The sequence below is a fragment of the Balaenoptera acutorostrata genome, chromosome 2, assembly GCF_949987535.1.
Source record: "Balaenoptera acutorostrata chromosome 2, mBalAcu1.1, whole genome shotgun sequence".
NCBI classification, from domain to species: domain Eukaryota; kingdom Metazoa; phylum Chordata; class Mammalia; order Artiodactyla; family Balaenopteridae; genus Balaenoptera; species Balaenoptera acutorostrata.
In genome coordinates, this window is record NC_080065.1 from 35,886,765 (window position 1) to 35,900,556 (window position 13,792).

Below are 13,792 nucleotides of genomic sequence, written 5' to 3' on the forward strand. Positions count from 1 at the left end.
AGAAAAGGCAGCAGAGACTTCTGGAAGCTGCAGTACAATTCTTGCCTGGAGACACTGAGCTGCTCCAAACCAGGCTCTGCTTCCTGACTCATTTGACTAAAGCCCACTATGCTGCCCTGTAGACTATCCAAGACACCACATGCCAATTAAATCTGCATTTAATTTAATCTGCAGTTAAAGTATTTGCATCTTCTGTACTGCATCTGAGTCCTGGAGATCCTGGGTACTGCCAACATCATGATTCCCCAATCCCTCATCACTCTATTTAACTTATCTGAATTCATGTTGATAACCTGAAGAGTGTAACCCCTGCCTACACTGCTGGCCAGTGGACTAAGACCCAACATAGTAAAATGGACATTCTGGACTGTCCCTAGACGGTTATGCCATTCTCTTTACTTTTTATTTGACTTGTCCAGGCCATGGTAATGACTAGATGGAACCTTGAAAATGTTAACCATTACATGGTAAAGTCTTTTTGGTACAGAGTTCTAGGAAAAAACTATTTTAGAGTACAAGAGGGAATTCTGTCAGAAGCTGGTAAAATGCATGCTGTGAATGAAGTAGTTAGAATACACTTCTTTTGACGAACAAAACTTTAGGAAAGGGAGTGTATGGGAAGGGAAAACAATATTCAACCATCCCAAAATAGCTGGTTCATTACTACAGGAAAAAGATAAGACGAAGGCAGATTAGTCACATTTCCTTATTTGTTATTATACCAAAATTATCCAGTGAATTGCAGTGTCATTTTGCATTACTACTGAGACTTCTTAAATGCACCAAATCACTGAGAATGGAGCAGAAGAAAAAGAATTACTTAAATCAAAGCACAAGTTTTTAAAACAGTGAGTGACTCAGGTTAGTAATATGTATTCCTTTTTTTTTTTTTTTGGCAGCAGTCTAGCCCTGTTCCTTTAAGCTATCTGGTTCACTCCAGGTGTACAGAGCTGACAATGAAACCAAGTCTTGGCCATCTTAGTTTGCTTCTGTTTTCTTTGCTGTTCTCATATTCGTACAGATTAGCTTTAAATCTTCTTGGCCTACAAATGGGACCCTCACTTATTAATATATTCATTCAACATATATTTATTAATCATCTATCTTGTGCTACGTACCACCCTATGATTTGTCATCTTGACTTACTTCATCTCCTGCCATAGGAGTGATTCACATATAACAGTGATGTTTCCAGCTTTCTTTTTGTTTCTCTATTCACCTGTAACAATAAAAATAACAATAGCTAATACTATATGGCATTGACCTTGTGCAAGGCACAGTTCCAAGTGCTTTATATAAGTTAACTTTTTTGATCCTCCTGAGAACCCCATGAAGAAGGCTTCATTTTTATCTCTATTTTCTAGAAGAAAAAGCTGAGGTACAGTTTAGATGTTAAATAATTAAATAATATCTCTGAGTATAGCACAGCTAGTAAGTGGCACAACTTGGTTTTGAACCTGGGCAGTCTAGCACCAGAGGCTGTATTTTTAATCACCATGGAATCTCTGGTTGCATCTACAAAGCCCCCATTAGGGGCACATCTCTGCTTTGACCTAGCCCTCCATGGAAGTCCTTCCACCTGATTCATTCCACTCTGAAGCAGAACTCGGAAAGGACATTTGAAACTGAAGACCTGCCTACTGCATACTTTTAGCCTTAGTTACAAAGACAGTTCCAGTAAATATAGTAAATATTTTTCTAAGCTAGTAGTTTCTTTTTTTTTTTTTTTTAATAGTGTTAATTAGAACATTTGCTTTCCCCTAAATGGAGGCTGTATTTTCTTCATTAGTAAGATATCATATGTTCTCATCCTAGTTAATTCTAAGATGATTTATTTCTGTAATGTCAAGTGTTTCTTAAATATGAGGTCATTCTGTGTATTTAATTTTTCTTGGCTAATGTTCAGCATAATCATTTATACATTAAAAGAAGTAAAAGTTTTAATTCAAGGTCAAAGCCTTGGGCACACATTACATTTAGACAGCTCCCTTTGTGGCAGAAGTCATGTTGTTTAGCTCATGATCCAAAGATGGCACATGGGCCAGTATCGAGTAGCCCATGAGTGATCTGTCATCACAACTCATTTCTTTTCCCAACACTTCCTTGATTTTCTATGGACCTTCTCTTAGATTCACCAAGATTCCTCATCTTCCACTCATGAAATTATACTGATTCACAGTCTCTGTTTTCTATCTTTTCATGTGAGAGGTTTACTGGGATATAAATGAATGATTGAAAAGTCCTAAATAGAAAAATATATTAAATAGGGAGAAAGTCCTTTTTAACATTTTATAGCAACAAATAGCTTCACAATATCCAGAAAATGGTCACATAAATCATCTATAAAGGGAAAGAAAACAAGAACTTTAGACTTAATGAAGGTAATGATGATTGCTTTTGTGGTGTGTGTTTTGGTAGAGAATGTATTTGAAGATCGTAGGAATTCCTAAGACCTTGTTGGGAAATAACAGGATGGCAGGAACTAGGATCCCCCATATAGCACCCCTACCCCATTACACACTCACTTCTGATATGCCATGAGTTGCCAGGGAAACTCTACACACACACACACACACACACACACCCCACACCACACCATACACCACATATGTATGCTTCAACTCTTCTCCTTTCTCTCTGCAAGGTCCGATACCTCATTCTCTTTCCAAAATAAGCAGAGGAATAGGTATATAATTTAAAATGACAGACTTACTAAAGACATCTCTTGATGTGCTAATTTGACAAAATGCCTTCACTTGGAAATACGTTATGGTCCAGACAGGAAATCAGGAGGTGACATTGTAGTCCCAGCTTCAATTCATTGATCTCTTGAGACAGATAAGTTGAATAATTCAAAATGAAAAATAAAAAAATTACTCTGAGAGCTGAGTCATCCAGTTTGTATTCATTGATCCAATTATCTGGACGAATGCCAAATCCCCATTTTATTTTATGCTGTGAATGCCTTTTTGGTTGGTATGTCTTGTGAAAGTACTTTGTGGTTCCTGGGGGAAAGTCACCCTGTGGTACTATCAGCAGTTTTTCTCCTTCTGACTTGTTAGGATAATAACTTTTGTTTTTACAGTCAACACTTAGAAATTCAGGATAATGTAAAATGCCCTAAGCTTATGACCCAATTTTTATAGAACTATCCTCATTTGAAATATTTTATCTTACCATCCCCATAAACCACTGTCTTAGAAAAGTGAAGCTCTTACAAATGTTGTCTTTGGATTTGGATGGACTGAAATTTGAATCACAGCTCTGCCACCCACTAAGCTGTGTGAACTTAGGTAAGATGTTTTACACTTTGAAGCCTCAATTTTTTTTCATATGTTCTTCCATTTTAGAGTTTGAGGATAAAATAAGATTATGCATGCAAAGTTGTAGTATAATGGCTGTCTAGAAAATGCTCATAAATATTAGCCATTATTAGTGGCTAATTCAAATATTTTGGGGTCATACTGTTTATTCTAGATTGCCTTTTATATCTAGAAACTCTCCCCAAATTATTTTTGAAGTCTAACGTATTTTATTTGTAAAATATGATGACTCTATCTAAAGAGAATAGAGATTATATTAAACAGATAATCTCCATGTCTGTTTTAAATTAGTATTTTGAACTTTCTTCTCCTCAGTTACGAAGAAATGAGTAAGTAACTGAATGGATTTGCTTGAAACTTACTTTTATCCCTTCTTTAACTATTGATGTTTTATGAAATTGCTAAGTGAAATAGTGCAGGGAAAGAAAAGAAGAGGTAAATGACACAAAATAGCAAATTGCATAATTATTTCCTGAATATTAGATAAGACAGAACATTTCTTCCAAAGTGTTAAAATAAATCCCTGTTTGTTCTAACTGCAACTTTGTGACCTGGCAAAAGGGAGGAATGATTAGTCGATTTTATGGTGGGGGAAACCGAATATGGAAATTCCCAGAAAACCTTGGCTCAATTATTCATTGCTTATTAATGTTGTTTCCTCCAATCACTGAATCATATTGTCTATTGGCTGATCCATTCTTTTATTTCGATTAGGCAAATATCTATTGAGCATCTTCTATGTGCCAGGCACTATTCTACATGTTAGGGATAGAGAAGTGAGCAAAGCAGACCAAAACCCCTGCCTTCGTGGAGCTGACAAAATAAGTAATTAAACTGCCTATTATGTTATATGGTGATACATTCTATAAAGCAAATTAAAACAGGAAAGCAGGATGGGGGGTAGGGTTACAATTTTAATGAGAGTGGTGATTAGCAAGGTGCTCCCTGATAACATGACATTTGATTCAAGGCTTGAAAGAGATGAGGGAGAGAGTCATACGGGTATCTGGGAGATTTGCCTTCCAAGCAAAGGGAACAGCATGTGCAAAGACTTTCAGTAGCAGGATACATACAAATTTAGGAACAAACTGTCCAGGGTTGAGTGGACAAAGGAGGGAGTAAAGGAGTAAAGGATGGAAAGGGGGAGTGTCAGGAGTTACAGGGTCTGGCAGGCCATTCCGATGACTTTGGGTGTGAATGGGACTAAGCTGCGAGGGCACTTGGAGGTTTCTAAACAGAGGAATGGCATGATCCAACTTCAGTTTTATTGGGATCACTCTGTCCTGGGTGGAGAATAGACACTGGGGAACGAGGACTGAAGCAGGAAACCAGCTAGGAAGATATCGGAATAATCTGCACAAGGCTCTAGCAAAGGAGGTGGTGAGAAGCAGCAAGGGCCGACAGAATTGGCTGAATATATTGGATGAGGTCTGTGAAAGAAAGAGAAGAGCTGAGAATGACTCCAGGGTTTTTGGCCTGAAAAACTGGAAGGGTTGAGTAGACACCATTATCTGAAAAATTCAATGTCTTTGGTCCAGAAATAAAGCTGCAAATTCAATCAATGGTAAAATCATTTTATTTGCACTGTACTCATTGGAAATGTGTAAATTTAATTTAAGTAGGGGCTGACATAACATCTACCATTGCTTTTTCTGGAAATAATAGATGGTCTAAAGAAATAAATCATATAAACAAGACTCCAGAAAATGCTCTTTGGACAGGAGTCTGTTTCAAAACTTAACAAACAGATTTTTAAGCAAGAATATTCTCCTGCCTCCATCGCAGACTTAAGCAAAGATAATGGACCCAGGTTTGGGTATTTTTAAAAGTCTCCCTAGATGATTCCAACCGCCAGCCTTCTCCTTCTCCTCGCCACCCCTTCCCTTTAGGCTGGTGAGAACTACTGTATTCTATGAAGTTAGCTGATGTTTTAAGTACGTGCAAAGCAACTTGGAAAGGGTTTGTATATCATAAACCATATATTAGTTATGTTTTTGCATTCCTTAAAGTGGGTTCCTTCAGGAGCTCTATCTGCATTTTGGAATTACAGTGCTCCAAGAATCTTTGAAATCATCTTAGTACCATCCTAGACTTAATGGTGTATGCTGAGGCTGAGAGATTGATGAATGTTTCCTGGAACTCTATGCTAAGACACATTCTGAGGCTGCTTCTGGGCCTAATAGAAAGTTAACTGAGACAGATTAGTAAAATTGGCCATGGGAGAAGGATGGAAGGTTACTTGGCACATACCACGTATCTGCCAGCTTGCCTTGTCCCAATCTCTCATTTCAGGGAACTTTGCCTGAAGCCCAGAGACTGTTAGGGGTCCCAGTGTTCCGTCCAGCATGGTCCACACGCTAGGCCGTCTATGTTACCCTAGAAAAGAAATGCCCCGATACACACACGTGCACCTATCTCTATGTATAAGAACCTAAATGTTGAAACTCTATAGCCTGCAATCCAGACTTTTCACTAATCTAGACAGATCTGAATCACTGAACTTTTACTGTATATGAAGGGCAATTTCCTTGAAAGAGCCTTTCTGTTGTTTTTATTTGTTTCTTCCTTTCATTTTATTTTATTTTTAAAAATTTTATGATTTGGCATGAAGTGGAAACAATGAAATAAAAACAATATTTTATAGACTACAGTGGATTTACAGCTAACACTATGATCCACAAAACCGGGCATAAAGAATTTGTTCTTTCTGTCTCCCAGGCCATGGAATGTAAAGGAAATGGCTGAAGAGCAGCTGCAAACAATTACTAAGCATTTTCAATGGTCTTGCGAAATGCCCTGAATTCAGAGCATCCCTTCAGAAGCCCAGATTGCACCCCTCTGAAGAAGTGCCCCACCATTGGCCAAATCCATATTCTGCCCCTCTTCGGCAGGGTTTCCTCATCAGACTTTATGGAGGCTCTGTCTCCTGACACCCTGAAATAAGAGCCCCTCTCTCTTTTTCATCTCGAACTCCCTCTCCTTGCCTTGCCTTCATTCTGTCTTCCAGAATGCATTTCTTATGATTCCTTTAGTTTCAGCACATCACAATTGCAGACACTGGCTGCTGGAGAGACACAATCCACCCTGCACACGCAGGAGGAAATTTTCCTTTCGTCCTGTCCAACATGAGTGAGCTAATCATGAAAGGCTGCCCGCATGAACTTTCTTATTATTGCACTGGGGATTCCTGAGTTTTAGTCAACTAGAAAAGAGACTTTTCTGAAGAAACTTAACTCCTTAGACTGATATGTGAAATCCACAACATAAAATGCCACTAGAATGTGCATGGTAAACTGTGGTTGCCATAGCCAACTTTCACTTGTGTCCAGAGAGAAAATACACTGTAGGTGATTGGTAGGAAGGGTAGCTGAAAGAAATTTCAGTAACTCAAACGAAGATCTGGATGGGAAGACTGGATGTACTGATGGCATTTCAACCCTGTTTATAGCCATCACATCAGGCTCTTGATTACACAGTGGCCTCAATTTACATCATAGAGACCCAAGAATGTCAGCAATTATGGACTCACCTGGTCTTTTGTTAACAATTTACCCCTCTGTCGCGGCCAGAGTGAAAGAATAACTTTGCACTGTAGTTATTCAACCCAACTAGGTCAGGATACGGATGAGCAGAAAACTGGCGGAGGCTTTAGAAAAGACACTTTGATCTCTCTTTTTCTATATTTTAAAGGAGTAAATAATTGGATGAAATAGAAACAGTTTTCTGACTACCATACACTCAGGTGTTCTACATGTTAGGAAATAGGAAGAAAGGGCTGACTTTGTGCTCTAGCCCATCTGGCAGGATGTGGTAACTGTGTGCCCTGTCCTGTGTTACAGCATGAGGACCAGGGGGAGGAAAGGAGCAGAACAGCTCCCTTTACAGGCCTCCTCCCCACCTCTCTGCCCGCACATCTTGCCCCCTTGGCATAGACATTCTTAACCAACTTCAGGCATAGGCTCAAGGGGAGGGGAGTAGAGACAGCAAAACTCTAAAATCCTTGTCACTTCCACACTGGGTGGCCTCAGATCTCAGGGTGAAACCATGTTAAGGAAAATGATTCTCTTGGTGAGTCCAAAGCAAAATAACATGTTCTAATGGTCTGTCCTCAAGTATGGAAAATATTCCTGAGAACGTCATGTACGAAGCTTGAGCAAAAGAATGTGTGCTGGTGAGGTGTCAAAGTTGAACTCCAGGACGCAACTGAGAAAGCGTAACAAAGGTGCTTAAATCATGTAATGAAAAACACATAGTCTAGATTTAGGGTTAGAAAGAAAGTATTCCCATAACTCTGGATAAATTATTAGGAAACAAACATTTTAAATTGCAGCCATCTGAAGCAAAGTTTTAGCTGCTGTTTTTTCCCTTTTTCTGCCCCCACTCCCATATTTTTAGTAAAGAAATGATGTTTTGTCTACACGTGGTGTTACTCTCCACGGGGCCACATGACAGAATCATCACCTGCATGTGCTGGGTGATCAGCAGTTTGCATAGCATGACAAATCCATTCTCAAATAAGGATTTTTGGTAATGAATGACCTCTGTGTTTATTTTTTTTTTGAGCAGTTCACATTTAAAATTTTTTAAATTTAATAGGCAATCTTTGTAAAGAGAAAATAAACATCCACCTTATGGTTGTAGATGTTACAAAGATTGGCAGGAAGTGAACCCAAAAACTAATTGGAGAACTATAAGAAGTCCTACAACTGCTGAGATTTACAGGGACCCGGCCAAAAACTGGGACTGTTTAAGCTCAAGTAGCTAAGGCTGAGGATACTGCATTATTATTGAAAGAAACTGAAGTCATATATATATATATATGAAGTCATATATATCTTGTCCATTTCCATTTTCTGTGGAGATAGATTAAATAGGAGCACAGAGGAATTAGGTAAACTAGTCGACATAATAGATTGTTGATGAAAAATTTAAAAGAACTAACAAGCTAGGGATGTATGTATGTGTTCAGATGGGTGAATCATATGTAGGAATTGAAGAGAGTGAGCCCTTCACTCTTTGAAGACCCATTCAGTTGATTCTCTGGCATTATTACTGGCTTCACAGACTTTTTCAGAGAAGTTACTCATTACGTTAATACTTATAACTTGTTTAACCATTTCAACCAAGGTGAGCAGTCACTCTCGGTACAGTTTTACATGTAGAGCCAGTTTAGATCTCTGAATTCCTTCCCAAAGAAAATGAAAGTAAAATTTTAAAAAAGGAATGTTTTTGGCTCATAGTTTGCCTTGTTCTGGGAAATGAATATGCTCCTAATCTTAGAAGTTAGTTTCCTAATTTTGGAATCTTCCTACATCACACTTTGACTCCCAAATGTCTGTCATTTTCACTCCAACCAAGCATTTGATTCCTCAGTAGAGATTCTAATTTTCAGACATCAACCTGCTAGTCTTTTTTAAAAATTTCTTTCTTTTAAACTTTAAATTCTGCAACTGTGAAATATAATGTACATTCAGAAAAACAAAATCTAAAACTAGGGATTAACAAAGTGGTTATAAAGAGAACATCCACGCCACTATCACCCAGAACAGAAATACAAAGCATAACCCACCTGAAACCCCTTCTCTCTGCACTTTCCTCATCATAACATCCTCTCTCCTTCACTATAATAACTTTTATGATATTACTTTCCTTGGTTTTCTTTACGGCTCAGCCATGGTTCCTGAAGTGCCCGAGAACTCAAAGTAGTAAATCGTAGGTCTTGACTCCTCCTCCAGTGCTCTTAAGAGTTGTTAAGTGTTAGGAAGAAACCTTCCTCCCACAATTCCAGTTAGCATAGGTCTCCTCTTTGGGGCTTGCTCTCTAAAAACTGTTTTTAATTTTAAACAAAAAAAAAATCAGAGTCTTGAGGAGATGCAGCAAATTTAGTTTTTCTGTTACTTCTTCTTTAAAACAGTTTTACTACTACTATACCCATCCTTAAATAATATAGTCTTATTTGTCCTATTTTTGAACTTTATATCAAGGGAACCATACTATAAATATTCATTTACTCAGTACTGTGATTTATTCATGTTGGTTAGTTAGAGCCTTTTCATTTGCTTTGCAGTATAGTATTCCAGTGTATAAAGACAACCCATGCTACTGTTGGTTAACATTTGTGTTGTTTCCAGACTGGGGTTATTATGAGCATGCTATGAGCATTCTTGTTCATGTGCCTTGGAAAAAATGTCACGCATTTCTGGGTCATAGTGCTATATCACAGGCTTCAACTTTACTATATGATGTGGAACTGTTTTCCAGAGTCATACAAATTTATCTCTTCCCACCTATGGTGCATGAACGTTTCTCTTTCTCCACACCCTCACCATCACTTGAACTCGTGAAACTTTTTAGCTTTGCTCATCTATGTATTCCTCATCATGGTTTTAATTTGTATTTTCCTGACTACCAAAGAAGATAAGCATCTTTTCATATGTTTATTGCTGACGTAGTTGCCCCTCTTCTGTGATATGACTCTTCAAGTCTTGACCATTTTTCTGTAAGCTTGCCCTTTTTTCCTTATTGATTTGTAGGTCTTTATATACTTTGAAATCTAGTGCTTTGTTGCAGTTTTTATATATATTATAAAATTATATATATATATACACATTGTATATATATAAAATCTCCCACAATGTACTAGAAAATATTCTATTTTTTTCATATATATACATATAAAATCTCCAATCTTTTCTTCAGTGAGCTTTAAGAATTGAGGGTGGGCTGTGCGCTAATATAATGATTGATATGGATTTAGAAGACAAAAGAGTGTTAAGATTTACACTGGCTTGATGTTAATATTGTACTGCCTTCTTATTTACTATTGTACTATCAGATTCAGAGTGTATGAAATCATTAGCGGAATAGTATCATGCATCAAAAGAACAAAAGAAGACTCTAAACCTAGAAAGGATCCTAAAGGTAATTATTAATATATCCCATCAAAAAATTCATGTTGCTGATTTTAAAATGTGGCTCAGCCGTGGTTCCTGAAGTGCCCGAGAACTCAAAGTAGTAAATCATAGGTCTTGACTCCTCCTCCAGTGTTCTTAAGAGTTGTTAAGTGTTAGGAAGAAACCTTCCTCCCACAATTCCAGTTAGCATAGGTCTCCTCTTTGGGGCTTGCTCCCTAAAAACTGTTTTTAATATTAAACAAAAAAAATCAGAGTCTTGAGGAGATGGCAGCAAATTTAGTTGTTCTGTTACTTCTTCTTTAAAACAGGAAATACTTGGGGAGAAAATGTCCCTTATTTATTTCCTACAGAACGCTGGCTTTTCAAGCTTTCCGATCAGGCTTCCTGCCTCGAGGGCTGGGGATCTTAATTCCAGAAATCTGCATTGTCGCTCAGATCCAGAATCCATCTGTGGTCGATGGCTGCTGGGAGGCCCAGTGCCCCTGACCTATACAAGCATCATTCCTTCTTGATTCCCAAGGCTCCAGGCAGTATGTTTATTCAGGACTTTGGCATTTATGTTTGCTTGGCACATTTAGTCCAATGGAATCTTTAATGGCCACTCTGACTGTTCAGTGCCCATTTCAAAGCTGGGCCTCAAAGGAAAGAAATAGGGAAATAGGAATAGAACTTGGTAGGGAGGAAGACAGCTTAGAGAAATGGCAATTAAAAATTTGTTTTTTCATGTTATGCTTTCAGGAGTTATTCTGTTTTCTTGATGGCATTAATAGAAGCATTTGTTGGCTTATGCTTGAGTCTTTATAAACTGTATTTTATATGACTCTAAAAATGAAATAGAGCAAAAAAACTAATTTTAAACTTGCTGTATCTCCCCAGAGCAGAAAACGGATGTGGCAGTGTATAAGTGAAGCCCAAACTGACCATGACAAAATGATAGAGCAGTGTCATTTTAAAAAGGAAGCTCACTATTGGGATATATAAATAGACATAAACCAGCAGTTCTCTAAGTGCGGTCTGATGACCACTGGTGGCCCTTATGTATGCTCCAGGTGGCCTTTGGGCTGGTCTCTTATAATTTTAGTATTTAAATACAACTACCTTAATACTTTCTCTGTAGTCCAGAATAAATCAGTTTATAGCCCTTATCACTGTCTCTTTAAAAACAGCATCTCTCAATCATTTTGGTCAGGATATGTGGTCTCTGATGCCCTGTGCCGTACGGAAATGGTCTGTGGGCCAGAAATATATAAGATGCCCTGGAATCACATAGATAGACCCTTTAAATAAGCTAACATTTATTGCATGCCCAATATGTGAGAGGAATTGCACCAAGTAGTCCTAAAAAAGGATTTATTGCCCCCAGCTACTTATTGCTCTATCCTAGCTTATGATGGAAGGGAATGAGTTCTAGAAGGGTTAGGAGTGTAGACTTTAATTCTTTTATAATCTTCTGAGTGTTCACATTTCTTCCAGAAAATGGACATCTATCTACTTATAAAAATCTTTAAAAAATATAATGTTATCTAAAATTAATCGAGTGATTAGCCAGTGACAGGCACTAGTCTAAAGCCTTACGTATATTCACTAATTCATTCTAAGTTTAAAAATACTAAGTTTGGTGTATTATTTTCCCCATTTTATAGCTAAGGAAACTGAGGTACATGGACATTTCTTATGGTCACACAGTTAGTAAGTGATGTTGTCAGAGTTTAACCTCAAAAGTCTAACTCTAGATTCTCACCCTCATCTGAAACTTTGTACTGACTTGATTCCCTAAGGATTTTATATTTGGGGGAAAAATCAGCAACGCAGAAATTCAAGAAATAACAGCAAATATAAAAGTCTACCATAATCAGCATTGGGTTCAGGGATGTTTGTGCAGACTCTAGCTGGTAATGGAGGGCCATTGATTTTACACTCTTCCGGGCCCATTTGGATAAAAGACTATGTGTCCAAAAGCTTGCTCAAAATCTCACCCTGACGTGGTTGCGTCAGAATGTCTTACTTGGGGGAGCACACGGCTAGGGTTCCTTTTAGCAGCCTGGAGCTAAGTGGCATTTTAGTGCCTCTGGGAGGCCCTGGATTCATGTCACGAGCACAGGAAGCAGTGAGTAGTGGGTGCAGTAAAAGTGTGGGCAGAACCCCTGAGAAAACAGGCTGCCACACCCGTAGAAGGCTGGCCAGTCCAGGGCTGCCCCTGAGTCGAAGGTCCATGAACAGCAAGGCCTCCAGTCAAGCACCGAGGCTGCACCAGGGGAGGCTGCTGCAGGTACAGAGGTTATCATGGGGGTTGCTTGTTCCTTGGAGCTCTCCTCTCTTCCCACCACTTCTCAGGTGGCGAGGAACCCACATAATGTCAGTCCTCTAGCTTAATATCTGAGAAAGGGTATTTAAGAGCAACCTAGGAACCCAGGAACATGTACGTATGCAGTTTGGAGAAATTCCCTAATGCGCATTTTCTTATTCATATATGAGTAACAGGACAAAACATCATGGGGCCCATTAAAAGCTTTCATAAGATGGAAGAAGAGATTTAACTAAAGGTGTTGTGGGAACCACAAGCATTTGCAGAAATGAGAAATAATTTTACAAGTACCTGCTTTGATTCTTAATAAAAATCAAGAGCATATGGACTTGTGAACTAAATATGAGGTGAGATGACAGCAGACTGGGATTTCAAAACAAAACACAACAAAACTTTTCTGGCTGGGAGGCAAGCAGAAATAAATAGGAAACTGTAAATGGGATAGGGAAAGAATAAGAGAAAACCAAACTATGATAACAGGATTACATTTACATTAGAAGAAGAACTGGCACAATGGAAACTGTAGGAGATAAATGGAGTGAGTAGGAAGACACAGATGAAAATGTGTTCCAGAATCAGAAGGGACAAAGAGACAAAAATGATTTCAGAAGACATTCGATATGAAAGGCATAGAAGGAATCTCCAAATATGAATAACATATGCCCCAAAGGAAGAGATCAGAATAAATAAGAGGGAAGGAACAACAACAAATATAATAGAAGAAAAATGTGCTGAAGACAAATCTGATCCTGTAGGTTGAGTGTCTTATCCCATCTCTGGTAAAATCAGTTTAAACACCAACACTTTAAAGGGCTTCTGCTGCCCAGGACACACTCTCCTCCTTGAATTCTTCTTAATGTGGGAGGACCTCTTAGTAGGATTAAGGGAGTGGAAATCAGATAAAAACAGAAAGATAGGTGTGAGCTCTCAGACATGGCTTGTGCTCCAAGATACTAAAGAGGGATATAATTAACATATAAAATAGATGGAACCTCATGTGCTTGTGGGTATATTAATAATCCAAGCACAAAAGTTAATTAAATCTTCCATTTTGCTAAGAGCACAGGCCACACACTCAGAAGGTTGGAGCACGTAGTCTGAGCCCACCGCCAATCCAATGCGCAGCTACACAATTCATTTATCCTCTCTTTGCCCCACTTTCCTCCCCTGTGAACCTACTGCAAGGTGGCGTTATAAGTAGGTGAACAAAACCACACACATAAAACTTTCCCATAAATGTGATGTTACTA